The sequence below is a fragment of the Lissotriton helveticus genome, chromosome 9, assembly GCF_964261635.1.
Source record: "Lissotriton helveticus chromosome 9, aLisHel1.1, whole genome shotgun sequence".
Taxonomy (NCBI): domain Eukaryota; kingdom Metazoa; phylum Chordata; class Amphibia; order Caudata; family Salamandridae; genus Lissotriton; species Lissotriton helveticus.
The window spans coordinates 702,594,269-702,610,109 of NC_136070.1; positions in this window are offsets into that span (position 1 = coordinate 702,594,269).

Genomic DNA, 15,841 nt, shown 5'->3' on the forward strand with positions numbered 1-15,841 from the left:
CCACATTGTGGCTTGTTAGGTCTCGGTGGACTGGTCGGGTATGTGCACTCTGGTGCTGGGCCTGCAGCCTCCTTTTTCCAGCTCGCTCCTGACGTTTCTGGAGTCTTGCTTCGATACCCCTACCTACACAGTGTTGGGGGATTTCAATTTCCATTCGGAAGCCAATAACGACTCTGACACATCTTGCCTGACAGACATCTTTGCAAGTTTTGATCTGAGGCAGATTGTGTCGTAGCCAACACATTCAGCTGGCCACACGCTGGATGGGATTTTCACCAATAATGAACACCTTGAGATAGTTAACGTGCTAACCACTACCTTGGTGTGATCACTCCGCAATACATTTTAGCCTAAAGATCCCCCTTACAAGTAGGGGCCCTCGGGAAAGATCTGGTGCGATTAAAGCACATTCTGGAAGTCAGTCCAAAAGTGTGATTTGACATATGCTCTGGATGGGAACCCCCCTAAGCTGGCAGCTGACTCCAACATCGCAGCCAGAAACTTTGAAACTTGGCTCAGTTCAGCAGTAAATACGCTGGCTCCTGAAACTACAAAGCACCTGCGTAACAATCATGTTATCTCACCTTGGTATTCGGCTGAGCTTTGACAAATTAAAGTTAAATGTAGATGTAAGCAGCGTATTTGGAGATTGGATTACAGTGTGGACCATAAAAAGGAATATAATATCACCTTAGAGGAATATAAGGCAGATATAAAACATGCCAAATCAGTAGATTTCACCGCTAAAATTTTGGCGGCAATTAACTCCTCAAAGGAGTTGTTCAAACCTGTGACAGCGCTATCAAAATTTCCGCGTGATAATGTATTTTCGCCGGACCAAAACTTTGCGGACCAAATGGCCTCATTTTTTCAGAATAAAGTCCAAACGGTCTATGAAGCATTAGCTACCTCAGCAAATGATCCAGAGAGGAACAGTGCAGACTTATTGGATGATTTCACATCGTTGCATAGTCTGTCACGTTTTTCTGCCTCAGAGGCAGATCAAGTAGCAAATCTGCTGCTACAAACTAAGTCTGGCTCGCCACTGGACCCCTGCCCCCCACATATATTGCATTTGATTTCCGAGGAAGATAGCACTCTCTTGACCCCCCCTACTAAATCAGATCTCCAGCTCCAGGGAATTTCCATCTTCCTGGAAAAAGGCATGCATTAGGCCAATCCTAAAAAAGGCCTCCTTAGATCCTATGGAGGCTAAACCTTATCGCCCATATCTTGTTTTCCACTACCATCAAAAATTCTGGAGAAAGCCAAGAATTCGGAATTGACAGACTATCTGGACAGAAATAACATCCTTGACTCCACCCAACATGGCTTTAGATCCCGGCATTCCACCAAAGGTGCCTTAATTATAGCCACAGAAAAGATCTGTAAAGTGATGGACGGAGGGGGTAGAGCTGCACTCATCCTGCTCGATATGACTGTAGCTTTCGATACCGTAAACCATGCGGTTCTGCTGCGTCGATAAAGGGCAGCAGGGATTGAAGGTATGGCGTTAACTCTAATCACATCATTCATAACATCACAGGAACAACTGATTCACATGGATGGCCTTCAATCAGGAACTTTTCACCTCCCATGTGGAGTCCCACAGGGGTCGGCTTTGTCTCCGACACTGTTTAATCTATATGTTAGACCGCTAGCACGTCTAATCAAAGATCATGGCATTATGTTGGTGTTGTATGCAGACGACACCCAATTAGTGGTGTCGGTGGCACAAAGTGTGGATTTAACAGCGGACAGGTTTCGCAAATGCCTCATGGACGTTATGGCTTGGATGAACTCAAATTTCCTGAAGCTCAACACCGAAAAAACTGAGGTAATTGAGTTTCGTCAAAAAACGTCAGTTTAGAGTCAAGCTTGCTGGCCCCCTGAGGCCGGCAATTGCCCAGTCCCTGTGCCCAAGGCCAGGAACCTCGGCTTTGTGTTCGATAAGGATATGAAATTTGCTCCGCAAATTAATCAAGTCTCCTCAGCATGCTTCTTCACATTAAAAGTCCTGCGCAAAATTCTTCCATTTATTCCTTTGTCACTTAGAAAAACAGTAGTCGGAGCTCTGGTTCTTTCCCGAGTTGACTCCTTTAACGCCTTGTATTTAGGAGCTGACAAAGGACAGATCACTAAACTTCATTCACTGCAGAACGCTTCGGCCTGGGTTCTGCTTGATTTACCCAAACACCACCCCACGTCAGCTGTGATTAAGCAGCTCCATTGGCTTCTAGTCCATCAGAGAGTGAACTTTAAGGCACTACGTTTAGTGCAAAAGGTTCTTTACGGAGGAGGAGCTGAGGACTTGCAAACCCCATTTCCCCTATGCCAGCCACAATGCTGTCTTAGGTCTGCCAATGTAGGATTGGTTCAGGTGCCTAAAATAAAAAGAGCTAGATGGGGAGGAAAGGGTTTTCCATTTCAAGCAGCCACCTTATGGAACTCCCTCCCATCAATGATCAGATTACAATCAAATAGGGCCCTTTTTAGGAAACTGATAAAGACTTGGCTCTTCTCAATGTCTTAAGATCCATCAGCTGCCTGGTTCATACTCACCACAGCGCCAAGACGCCTCGGCAATAGTGCACTTTATAAGCTCTCAGTCAGTCAGTCTTCTACAGAATTAGCGGGATGGGGCCTAGGACTGTTGTGTGGGGTGGTGAATTAAATTTGATACTAGACACCCAGTTTGATTGCTCCAGCTACACAAAAAAACCTTATCGGAGGGTAGTGGGTCAATTATGCCTCTTTGCAGATGATCATTGACTAATAGACATAAGGAGACTAAGACACCCTCAAGACAGGGAGGGCCCAAGTATCGGAACAGCACACAAAACCTGGTCTAGGATAGATTATTGGCTGGTGAGGAGGAATGAAGTCCCTGTATGCCACGGTGACTGAACATGTACTTAGAACCCTTTCCGACCATGCACCAGACCTCCTGGTGTTGGCCCTCCCAGAGACACGCATCTTTGCACTCTCTTGGAAGCTCCCTGCTTATGGCCTGTGTGACCAAGTGTTCCGTGATTAAAACAGAACTGACATTCTGGATTGCTTCTCTCATAACTCCCCTTCTATCACCTCAGCCTCCAATCTATGAAAGACCTTCAAGGTAGTAATCTAGGGCGTCTGCGTTGCCATACAAGCTGGGGCCCTGAAAGCGATACTTACACACCTGGTCCATCTTGAATCTGAACTGCACGATCTTGAATTGAATAACTTTGCTTCAGGGGATGCGAGTATCCTCTCCTCCATTAGAAAGGAGCTAAGTGACTATGATGAAGAAGCCATGCAAGAGAGTTATATCCTCCACAGAGCTACAGTGAGCGGGATAGGGCAGGCCAAATACTGGCTAGACTGATTCACCGCCCAAGACAACTACATTTCAGAACTTCAGGATGAACAGCAGCCTCTGCATGAAGACCCCGAATATCTCTGAAACACCATGACCACCTTCCATAATAAGCACTATAGTTCAATGATTGCTTATGACCCGGCACTGCTGGAACAGTACCTCGATCTAATTGCAATGGCTTGAGAACGTCCATCAGCAGTATTTCGATGTTTTCGTAAAGGTGGAGGACATTGTACAGGTGATCTAGAGCATGCCTGGTGATAAGGCTTGACGCCAGATGGCTACACTGTTCACTGCTTCCTTTTATAAAGAATATGCTCAGATCCTTGTCCCCCAATTGCTGGTGGTTTCCAATAAAGCTCTATGAATTGGAATCCTACCCCCTATTTTATGTGAAACAGTACTCGTGTCTATTCTGAAATCAGGGAAGCTGTCAGATCAATGTGACTCCTTTTCTCCACTTTCAATTATCAATGTTGACAATGAAATTCTTGCCAAACTTCTCACCACCCGCCTAACACCATTGGTACCTGAAATAGTCCACTCGGACCATCCAGGGTTTGTATCTGAGCATAACATCTCAATTTAAACACAATGTTCACACTAATTTATTATATCAATCCTCAGCTTCAGGCAGGGGCAATCCAATTTGATGCCACCAAGGCATTTGGGGGCCATATTATCAAGAAAGGGCGATCCATTATCGCGGCTTTTATCGCAGGAAACTGCAGATAAAGCGGCGATAATGGGCTTGATAATATGCCCTTGTGAATTCCCATAGAAGCCCAGGTTAACACCAGAACCTGGGCTTCTATGAGAATTCACAAGGGCATATTATCAAGCGCAATATCGACGCTTTATCTGCAGTTTCTTGCTGATAAAGCGGCGATAATGTATTGCCCTTTCTTGATAATATGGCCCTTGATTCTTTAGAATAGCCTTACTTGTTGCAGCTACTGCAGGGATTGGGGCTCAGTCCTTGATCAGCTGGATTAAACTGCTTTATACACTACCATGCGCCATATTGTACATCAATGGTGAAATTACAGCCTCATTCCTTGTGAACAAAAGCACCAGACAGAGATGTCCCCTGTCACCTCTTCTTTTTACCATCACCATGGAGCACTGATGGCCCGACTACGTCAACATCTCTCACAAAAAGGACTCACATTTTATGGCAGAAGTGGCCTAGTTCAATGTATGCGGATGATGTTGCTCTCTACCTTCGAGATCATCACCTTGATGCATTCCCTGTGATCTGTGAAGTCCTTCGCTTTGGCGGTCTCGCAGGCAGCACCATAAACTGGTCTAAATTGGTATTTTTTCATCTAACGGAGGTGACTTGCTGCTTTAGCATCAATTACCCACTGCAGTGGGCGGACGTGCATGTCCTCTACTTGGGTATATGGCTTAGCAGAAATATTGGGGCGCTCTGGAGAACCAACTATGGCAAGGTAATGTCATGGCTTGAGGATCAGTCCCAATCTGGACCCACTTGCCATTGTCCATGATGTGGAGGGTTGACATAACTACTATGTTAATTCTCCTCTAGTATCTTTATCTCTTCATTAATATCCCTATACCCCTCCCAACACACTTCTTCCAGAGACTCCATTCACATCTTGTCCCGTTAGCCTGGGCCGGCAGAAAAGTGAGGGTTGCATGGGAGACATTTACTCTCCTCTTTGAGCGAGGCAGCTTATGCGCTCCAGACATGGAACTTTATTATTACTGTGTACAAGCGCACTTTGCACACTACTGGCTATACCCACCTCCATTCCAGCCTCACTTGGCAATTGAATCAGATAATGGGGCTCCTTGCACACTGCACTATCTTTGTCTGTCCGCCACCCTCGCAAATCCACACTCACTTAACTTGCCTTTATCCACCTCATATCCATAAGCGCTTCGACGCCTCATCAGGGGTAGTAAGCACTATATAAATGCAATTACAATATAATACAATATCCCCTGAAGGATCACCCACTACTTTCTTCAGTGTGTGGATTATGAAACTCATCAACAACTTGCTAGATTGCAGTTCCTTATGATGAGTGACCCTCTCTCAGATGATTGCTTTCTTTGAGTGCAACACCTCCTTGCACTCACACAATGTACCCCGCTTAATGTCTTTACCTACTTCATTATCTAAGCGTCAATTCAGACTTTCCATGACATGTTCCCTTCCTCCCACTTGCAATTTTCATACATTGGCTATGATACTTGTGAATTCTTCCTTGCGCAAACTGATAGTACACCTTTATTCTACCATGCAGGAGAAATCCCCTATATGCACCCCTAAGGCCTAACGAGGCTGGAAGGCAGAACTTGATCCCCCACTTATCATGGCACACTGGCAATATTGCTGTGGTTTGACCAAATCCTTTTCCTCCTACTATAGACTGCGTTTACTACATAACAAATTTCTCCACAAAATGTATTTCACTCCTACCCAGATGCATGACTTGGGCCTTGCAGAGGACACACAGTGCTGCAGATGCAGTGCTGCTAATGTTTCTTTTCTCTATCTAACATGGAACTGCCCCATGGTTGCTTACTTCTTGATGCCAGTCTATGACACTAAAGCCCAGATTACAAACCACTGCCCTTTACTGATCCCACTTATAGCTCTCCTCGGCTACGTCAAGGACACTCCCAGCAGGGTCCGGTGCCTTACTGTTATGCTATTACTTATGGCCAAACGGAAGGTTGCAATTCACTGGGGCTGCGGTCCAGTTCCAGGCCAGGAGCGTTGGTTGCATGATGTGGCCTATTGTCAAGAGCAGTTTACTGCTCACTGGAAACTGATGCCCCCTGGGCTCCTGCTCAGTAAATACGTGTCCCCCTTCACCACATATCTCTCTTCACTTAAAACATCCTCCAAAAATCGAGCCTCTTGGATCCCAACTCCAGGAGTGTCACCTTTCCCTGAGACCCCACCTCGCACATACCCAGTTGCTCGCTCACTCCCCTTGTGGTCTGAGGGCAGCAACGTGCCTAGCGATGCACAGCACCCCACGTACGCTTACCATTAGTAACTCCACGCGCATGTGTACCGCCAGCAATGCTGGACCAAGATAGAACACTTTTACTGAAGGATGGGTTTTCTGTATGGTTGCCTATTTCCACTCCAATACATGAATAATGATTCTGTTATTTCTTTCTTTTCATACTCTTTGCTCCCTTTACCCGTGTTCTTTTGTGTCATGGTTTCCTTTCCCGTTTGATATGTTGTATGCAACTTAGTGGAAACCTCAATAAATAAAACTTAAAAAATGAGATCTTGCTTGTAGAATTTAGAGCCCTAAATCCATTTATTGAGGAAACCAATAGACATGGGTAGAAATCGGTCAATAAGTGGTCTTACTTAGAGGCAAGAGTTTCTACAGTGGAGCAAAGAGTCAGCAACACCAGGAGGAAAAAAATAAGATCCCGGCTTTGGAGAAAGAGAAGGCACAGTTAAAGAAGCAGTCAGAGGCTTTGGAGAGCATGAATAGGTGCAACAATATTTGAATTTATAGTCTTCCAGAACACATCGAAGGCACTTGTTAGATCTGTTGCCTTCTAGAGTGATAAATATTCATAGGTTGTTCTATTCCTCTACTCTGTGATCCTTTGCTTGTGATGGTTAAATTATGTTCCAATATCTGATTTTATTCTTATCAAATATATGTATTGCGTTCTAATCCCTTCTTTCCATTTGCAGGCTTGTTTATTGTATTTTGTCTTTGTCTCTTCACACTTTTATCAATACACTCTATCGTCAGCGCTTCTTGCTCCTCAGATGGGCCATTTTCACTTTGTGCTGTCACCATCCCCAGTTCCTTTTTATTCCAACAACGTACATTGTTTTAGTAATCAGTAGATAGACATGTACTTTCTTTTTTCCTTCAATCTCATTCACCTTATTCTTTCCTTTCTCTATACCTTTTTTTACTTTACTGCTCTCTTTTGTTTTTCCCTCTTGTTTCCTTTCTATCACTCCTTCTGTGGATTATTCCTAATCTATTTGATCACATGCAAAGTTGAATTTTGTTTTTGTTGAAGACCTCTCAGATCAGAAGTGCTCAGAGTACTTTCCTGGAATGTCAAGAGTTTTATTAATGCTATTAAAAGACAGAGCATATTTTAGTTTTGCTGCAAGAAACCTACCTCACAGAGATTTAAGCTTTACACTTAAACTTGAATGGGTGGGTTCAGTTTTAGTTTCTCCATCACCTACTAAAATAAATGGTGTAATTATTTTGTGTAACAAAATAACATTTCACACTTGTTTGTCAAGGAATTAATAATGCAAGCAGATGGATTGTCATTAGGTGTATTATCAATACCGATCCCATTAATGCTTATGGTCCTATACGAGCTGATTACAATTTTTAGTCTGATATTTTTAAAAAAATGAATACAATATGATGAAATTATTTTATTCTAGATGGTGATTGTAATCAGATTATGGAACACTTTCTTTATCAACAATCTCCAGTTAAATTCATTCACCCCAAAGAGATCTGTCTGTTTCTTGGAGACTCTGTAATCCTTATCACAAGCCTAAATGTTTTACTCTCCAGCTCATGGATCACTCACTAGATTATATCATATTTTTATTAGTAAATATTTATCCCAATACATTGTTGACAGTTGACACCACTATTGGTCCTATTTTGAATTCAAACCATACCCTGATGATTATTGATTAGGACTTAATACCAGTTCAGCCCATATCAAGTTGATTTAGATTTAATAATTATTTGTTACACATGATAAGATTGCTCTGATTTTGTATCCTTCATTTTTTGAGATACATAATGACCCTGACATCTCACTTTAGACCTGTTTAAAGTAATGGTCATGGTTTTAAAATTGCATATGTGGCATATCAATGTTACTCATCTAAATCTGAAGTTCCTTTGAAGGATCTAATTAAGGCCAAATTACATTTTAATCAAATCTCTACGAATATTGCCTTCTCAATTTTGTTTAAGAGCAGTGCTTGGTAATTACAGTGGTCATAATAAAGTGAAGAACTTACTAGCTAACTATCTCAAAATCAGGAAACTATGCCCCAACATCAACTCCTTGCATAGATGCCAGGGTGTTCCTTTATTAAATAATGATGATATATTAGCTACATTTTAAAGTTTAAAAAAAAATGTATACTCAAGAAATTATTCCACAGCAAACTCATATTGATTCCTACTTACAAGAAATGCATCAACTGTTGAAGATTATGTTTTTCCTCTAGATGAAGGCCTTTCTATACAAAAAATATTCAGTGCAATTAACTTACTTAAGAAAGGTAAAACACCTAGACCTGACACATTTACAGTGGAATTATTCCTCCATTTTACTACTATATTATTACCAAGATTATTATTCTTTTATTTTTCTCCACTTTCAGTATGACTAAGAGCACATTCCAAGAAGTTCAAATTGTCTTATTCATAAAGAAGAAAAGAATTGTACCCATTGTAAAAATATAGGCCAAATTCTCTTGTGAATGATGATTATAAGATTTTGGTCCAAATCCTTGTTTTACGCTTAGACCCCTTTTTACCTAAATTAATTGGAAAAGAACAATCTGGTTTTATAAAAGGCACAATGGCTTCAGACAACATGATATGATTTTTAATGTTTGTCGCTATCTTCATATTGGTCTACTAGTCCCTTGATGGCAACAGCTATATTTCCTGCAACCATGAGTTGCGATTGGTGTTTGCTTCTTCTTCGGGTGCTGCATTTGTTGATAATGCTTCAGCATTGCACAAGATCACCCTGATGGTGACCCTCTTTTTAAGATTTGGCCTGTCCTTGATCACTTTGTAGATCAATTTTCAGATATGTTCCAGGGAGATTAAATAACTGTGGAGGAGTCTTTGGTCCTGTTCAAGGGAGTTTGGTATTTAGGCAGTACATTCCTAGCAAGAGGGCAGGTTCTAGAATTAAGATGTATATGCTGTCTGAGAGTAGTACTCGATATGTCTGTAGGTTCAGGGTATACACCGATAGGGATTCCAGCATTGAACCCCCAAACCCTCACCACCCCCCCCCAAGGTATCCGTCCACTTTTGGAGTTAGTGAGAAAATTGTGTGGGAACTTGGTAGAGGACTTTTTAACAAAGGTCACCATTTATACATAGTTAACTTCTACACAGGTGTGCAAGTGTTCAGGCAATTGTTCAAAGTGGATATTGTTGCTTGTAGCACAATCCGCTCTACCCATAAAGGTTACCAAAAAGTGCATGTTTGTAAATGAAACTTGAGAAGGTACAGTGCAGTGCCTTGCGTAGTGATGAACTTCTGTCTGTGAAATCTTCTAAGAGGAGAGCTGTCTACATGATGACTACCATCCATGATGAGAGTATTTCACCTGTGACTGTTTGGGGTCAGGTTGATGAAGTGTGCTTACCTGTATGCATTTTAGACTACATTAAGCACATGGGAGGTGTCGATAGAGTAGATCAGAGGTTGGAACCTTACACTGCTGTTCCTAAGGCTTACGTTTGGTATAAGAAGCTGGCTATCCATTTATTCTATTTAGCACCTTTAATGCTTTTTTTTTATTCAAGGATTGTTCTCCAAATTCAACGATGACATTTGTTCAGTTTCAGCAGTCTGTGATAGACATTCACAATCAAAAGAGGGAGGAGGAATATAGTGTCCGGTTAATTCCCCTTGTCAGATCACAAAATCAGAAGAACAGGACACTTGTAACTACGTTACACAAGGTTTGTAACAGACTCCCCTCATAAACGCTATGTTATTATTCGTTGCGGTTTATGTTGTTCTTCCGCCCCACATAGTCGTTGTGGCATTTATCATCGGGTTGTCTGAATGTGCTGTATGCCAGCCTCAAACCTGAGGCAACCTCTGGTGTTGCGTAGTAGTGTCCAGAGAAATGCACTGATACCCCCGTTGGTGAAGGTAAGGGTAAAACACCCATCTACATCCTTAAGAACATTTTAATTGGTGTAGGATGTGATTTGTGATTAAAAGAAAAAATGGATATGCACTATGAACAAGTTACTGGTTCTTTGCATATCACTTTATCGTCAACATGTTTCTGCTCCTTTATGCCCAGCCGGGTCTATGGAGCATTCGACCTGGCGTTAGAAAACCTTTAAGATCTGTGTTATCCCAAACTTAGAAATAGTTTTTTGGATATGCATGAGTGTGTAATGGTATGAATGATATGTATGTTAGTCAGTGTGTGTAACAGGGTTATTGTTTCTTTGCTCACCTATTTTGTAGAATAAATAGCATACTTTGGATTAGATAAATTATGGTATTCACCTATGCACTTTCTAGAATGAGTTGAATTAATATAAATGTTAATGAACTGATGATCAGTATGAAAAAAGATTCAAAATGAGAAAAAAATTGTTTTAAATAATTTTGATAAAATTCATATTTACATAAAAAAGAAATAAAAGATATTTAAACGAAAAACAAAATGTTGTTGTTCCTGTACTAAATGTAAATGTCAATGGATACATGCTGAGAGCCAAGCCAGAAAAAGAATTATGTACTGACCATGGGGGAACATTGGTAATTTTTGTTCTGTTAGTATATTCCTCTCTTTTCCCCGGTCATAAAAGTATTTAGAGAGGGGGTCCCATACTCTTTATAAACTTGAGGCTGACATACAGCACATTCAGACAACCCGATGATAAATGCCACAACGACTATGTGGGGCGGAAGAACAACATAAACCGCAACGAATAATAACATAGCGTTTATGAGGGGAGTCTGTTACAAACCTTGTGTAACGTAGTTACAAGTGTCTGTGATAGACAGCCTTGTTGTAGTGGAGCAGGCAAGAGTTCCTAAAGTTGCGGTGGTGTAGGATGTGGCTGGATTGAAAGATTACCACTTTCTTGATCACATTGCAAGCCACACCTCCCTGGAATCCCGGAGGTATATGGGGCTTCATTTATGAAAAGTGACGCATCGCTGCGTGAAAACAGCGATGCGTCACTTTTCACTGTGCCCTGCTTGCACCACCAATGATGCATCATATTTACAGTATGACGCATCATTGCGCAAGGAGTTACAAATACGTCAGTATTTCTGACGTATCTGTATGGCGCAAAAGTGACGCATTGCTGGAGTGTGTCACAAAAGTGACGCAACTCCAGCAATGTGTCCTTTCACATGGGGCAAGCCCCATGTGAATGTGCCTGCATCAGTCTTACGCCTGCTGTGAGGCAGGCATAAGAAATTGACGCATTTGTGTCCTAGAAGTGGCGCAGTGAAATCACATAGATTACACTGCGTCACTTCTACGACCCTTTCTTGCGTCAATACGCCCCCCTTGAATACATTATACCTGGCGCAGGTATAATGTGGCGCAGGGGTTTACAAAGTGACGCATCTACCTAGATGCGTCACTTTGTAAATATGGCGCAACAAGGCGCATTTTTTACGCCACTGGTGCGTCACAAAAAGTGATGCACCAGCGGCGCAAAAGTGACGCACAGCCTCATAAATGAGGCCCATGGTTTTCAGAAATGTCTGGGTTTGGTAGGTTTTCCTAGATGGCTGGCAAGCCTGGGACCAAAAACTCCCTTACAAAATCAGGTTCTTTTGTGATAGATCATTTTGATGTCTCCACAATACATTTTGGACCTTTCCCTGCCACAGGCACTTGGCCCACCCACACAAGTGAGGTACCATTTTTATCAGGAGACCTGGGGGAATGCTGAATGGTAGGACATCTGTGTCAGTCCATTTATCCCACAACTTTCCCCCACAGAAATGTATGGAAAATATGATTTATTAGCTACATTTGAGGTTTGCAGGAAAATCTGGGTAAGAAAACTTTGGGTGATCCACCAAGCTACACCCCCCTGAACCCCCCTGTGTGTCTAGTTTTCAGACATTTCTAGGTTTGGTAGGTTTCCCTAGATGGCTGCCAAGCTCAGGACTAAAAACCCAGGTAACTCCATTGCAAAATCAGGTTGTTTTGTGATAGATAATGTTGATGTCTCCACAATACATTTTGTGTCCTTCCCTGTCACAGGTACTTGACCCACCCACACAAGTAGGTTGCCATTTTTATCAGGAGAACTGGGGGAACACTGGGTGGTAGGACATTTGTGTTGGCCTGGTGATACCATGTCTTTTCAACACAGAAATGTAAGGAAAATACAAAGTTGTTAGCTAAATTTGAGGTTTGCAGGGGGGTTCTAGGTAAGAAACCTTGGGGGGATCCACACACGCCACACCTGCCTGGACTCCCTGTCTAGTTTTCATAAATATCCAGGTTTGGTAGGCTTCAATAGATGACTGCCAAGCCCAGTACCAAAAACACAAGTTACTCCCTTGGAAAACCAGGTTGTTTTGTGGTGGATAATTTTGATGTATCCACAGTATGTTTTAGGCCATTTCCTGTTGTAAGCACTAGGCCTAACCACACAAGTGAGGTACTATTTTTATCAGAAGACTTGGGAAAATGCTGGATGGGTGGATGTTTGTGGCTCACATAGATTCCAGACCTTTCCATACCAGAAATGTTAGGAAAATGTGCTTTTTTAGACAAATTCTGAGATTTGCAAGGGATTCTGGGCAACATAACCTGGTGAAAGCCATACAAGTCACCCCATCCTAGATTACCCTGGGTGTCTAGTTCTCAGAAATGTACAGGTTTGCTAGGTTTCCCTAGGTGTCGACTGAGCTAGCGCCCAAAATTCACAGCTAGGAACATTGAAAAACAAAAGTTCAGTTTTCAGGGGAAAATGTGAAGTGTCCATGTTGCGTTTTGGACTGTTTCCTGTCACAGGCACTATACCTACACACATAAGTGAGGTACCATTTTTATCCGTAGACTTGGGGGAATCCTGGGTGGGTGGAGGTTCATGGCTCCCCACAGAGTCCAGAACTTCCATCACAGAAATGTGAGAGAAATGTGTTTTTTTTTTACTAAGTTTGAGGTTTACAAGCGATTCTTCGTAACAGAACCTGGTGAGAGACACACAAGTCAACCCATCATAGATTCCCCTGGTTATATAGTTTTAAATAATATACAGGTTTGCTAGGTTTCCTTAGGTGCTGGCTGAGCTAGAGCCCAAAATCAACAGCTAGGCGCGTTGCAAAAAAAGGGTCCATTTTCAGTGGAAAAATGTGGTGTCCATGTTGTGTATTGGGCCGTTTAAGGTCGCAGTCACTAGGCTTACCCACACAAGTGAGGAACCATTTTTATCATAAGACTTAGGAGAACACAGAATAGTAGAATAAGTGTTATTACTAATTGTATTTCTATACATTTCTGCATTCCAAATGTAATACAGTATGTGAAAAAGAAGTCATTTTGAAAAATGTCCTCTAATTCACATGCTAGTATGGGTATCCACAAATTCAGAGATGTGCAAATAACCACTGCTTCTAAACTCCATATCTTGTTTGCATTTCAGAAATACGTAGGTTTCCATGGTACCTATTTTTTCACTCTTTATATTTTACCAAATGAATTGCTGTATACCTGGTTCACAATGAAAAACCATTGCAAGGTGCAGCTCAGTTATTGGCTCTGGGTACCTCGGGTTCTTGGTGAACCTACAAGCCCTATATATCCTTACAACCAGATCAGATTGGTCCAATGGACGGAACAGTATATTGGTTTCAAACATCTGACATAGTTTGAAGTTACAGGTGAAATCATAGGCACAAATGGATGTTTTTTTAACTCAATTTCAATATTTCTTTTAATTCAACTGTTATTTCCTATACGAAAACCTTGAAGGATCTACACAAATGATACATAGCTAAATTTAGAATTCAGTCAACTTTTCATAAATGTATAGCTTTCCAGGATCCATTCTTGGTTCCACACCCATTTCTACGACTAACTGGTAGGAGCTTGAAAGCACAAAAATGAGGAAAAATAGGCTATGTCCCATTAAAATCCCAAAACTGTGTAGAAACAGGACTAGCAGCAAAGGGGTTAAACACATCTTCTTCAGGGTTCTTATTCACATAATTTAAATGGTTGTTTTAGTATCACCCCTGTAAACATCATTCCAGAGAGATGGGCTCCAAAAAACATACTAAATTCCCCTTTCTTTCTCTAAAAATAATAGGACTTGGGTTCTCTCATCAGGTTGGTTATACTCCATAGCCCACGATGATGATAATAAAACGTGTTTCTACTCCTAAAAAGTACATAAGTGGGGTTGAGGGAAGCCAAGCTCCCTTTCCCTCAAAAATATAGACCCTGATTTCAGTGCAATGGTCGAAAACATGCTTAATGAAACTAGACTAGTCCAAACCTCCAAACAGACAGAAGCAGGCTATAGTTATCCAGCTCTGGGAAAAATAATCCACCTCAATAGGAACGCTCAACGGGTGACGGGCAACCAACGCTTTTTTTCCGTGTCTATAAGCTTTGCAGTCACGTCCTCCAACTGCAAAAATAATGTATATAATAAATAAAATAGCAGAAGTGGCTTGTTCATTCATGATATGGAAGCAAAATGCCAGAGCTGCCGGGTAAAATAAGACTCCTTCTCCAGAGAATATTTTCTGTGATTAGAATGGAGTGCTCCTTGTATTAAAATGAGAGTGGAGCCCCACATAAAGTTTTTGACCTGGGCTTTACAAAATCTTCTGACAGGACTTAACCTCGGAAGAGGCCAAACTGTAAAGATTGAATGTAGTCTGCTTTTAAGGTACCCCAATAAGTTCCACATTTTCTGTCATCTATTGAATCTGCATGCTTGATCCATTATTACGGTGACAATTTCTTTAGGCGCTGCTTAGAACAAGCCTTATTTTATGTGCTCTAGCTATCACAAATTCTGACACCAAGGTATTGGAAATTATAGAGCACAATAATTATTGCTTATTATAGGTTTTGCCCTTAAAATTGTGCATAACATGCCTATTTTTTCTGTCATCTATTGAATCTGCATGCTTGATCCATTATTACGGTGACAATTTCTTTAGGCGCTGCTTAGAACAAGCCTTATTTTATGTGCTCTAGCTATCACAAATTCTGACACCAAGGTATTGGAAATTATAGAGCACAATAATTATTGCTTATTATAGGTTTTGCCCTTAAAATTGTGCATAACATGCCTATTTTTGTGCGTACTGCTTCCAAATCCTCTATTTACCGGGCATTTTTCCACCAGTCAATATCAGCAGTTGTGACATGTCGACATTTTTCCTGGGGATGCCATTTATATCACAACCAGAGCATATTTAACAGTCCCTATTGCCACCAGAACGCCACTTTTTTTGGGTTGTGGTGGGGATACGCGCTTCACCTTATTTACAAGGCAGTGTTAAGCCATTTAGCATGGCTTAACGCTGTGTTGTGAATAAGGGACCCTTTCACGCCATACTTAGCATGAAAGGGGTAGGCAATGGATGTCGCAGTGGGTGTTCCGCCGCAGCACCCACTGATTTTTACGTTGACCTATATTTACAAGAGTGGCCTTAATATGGGGAATACGCCAAAATTAAGACCAGGGAAAACCTGAT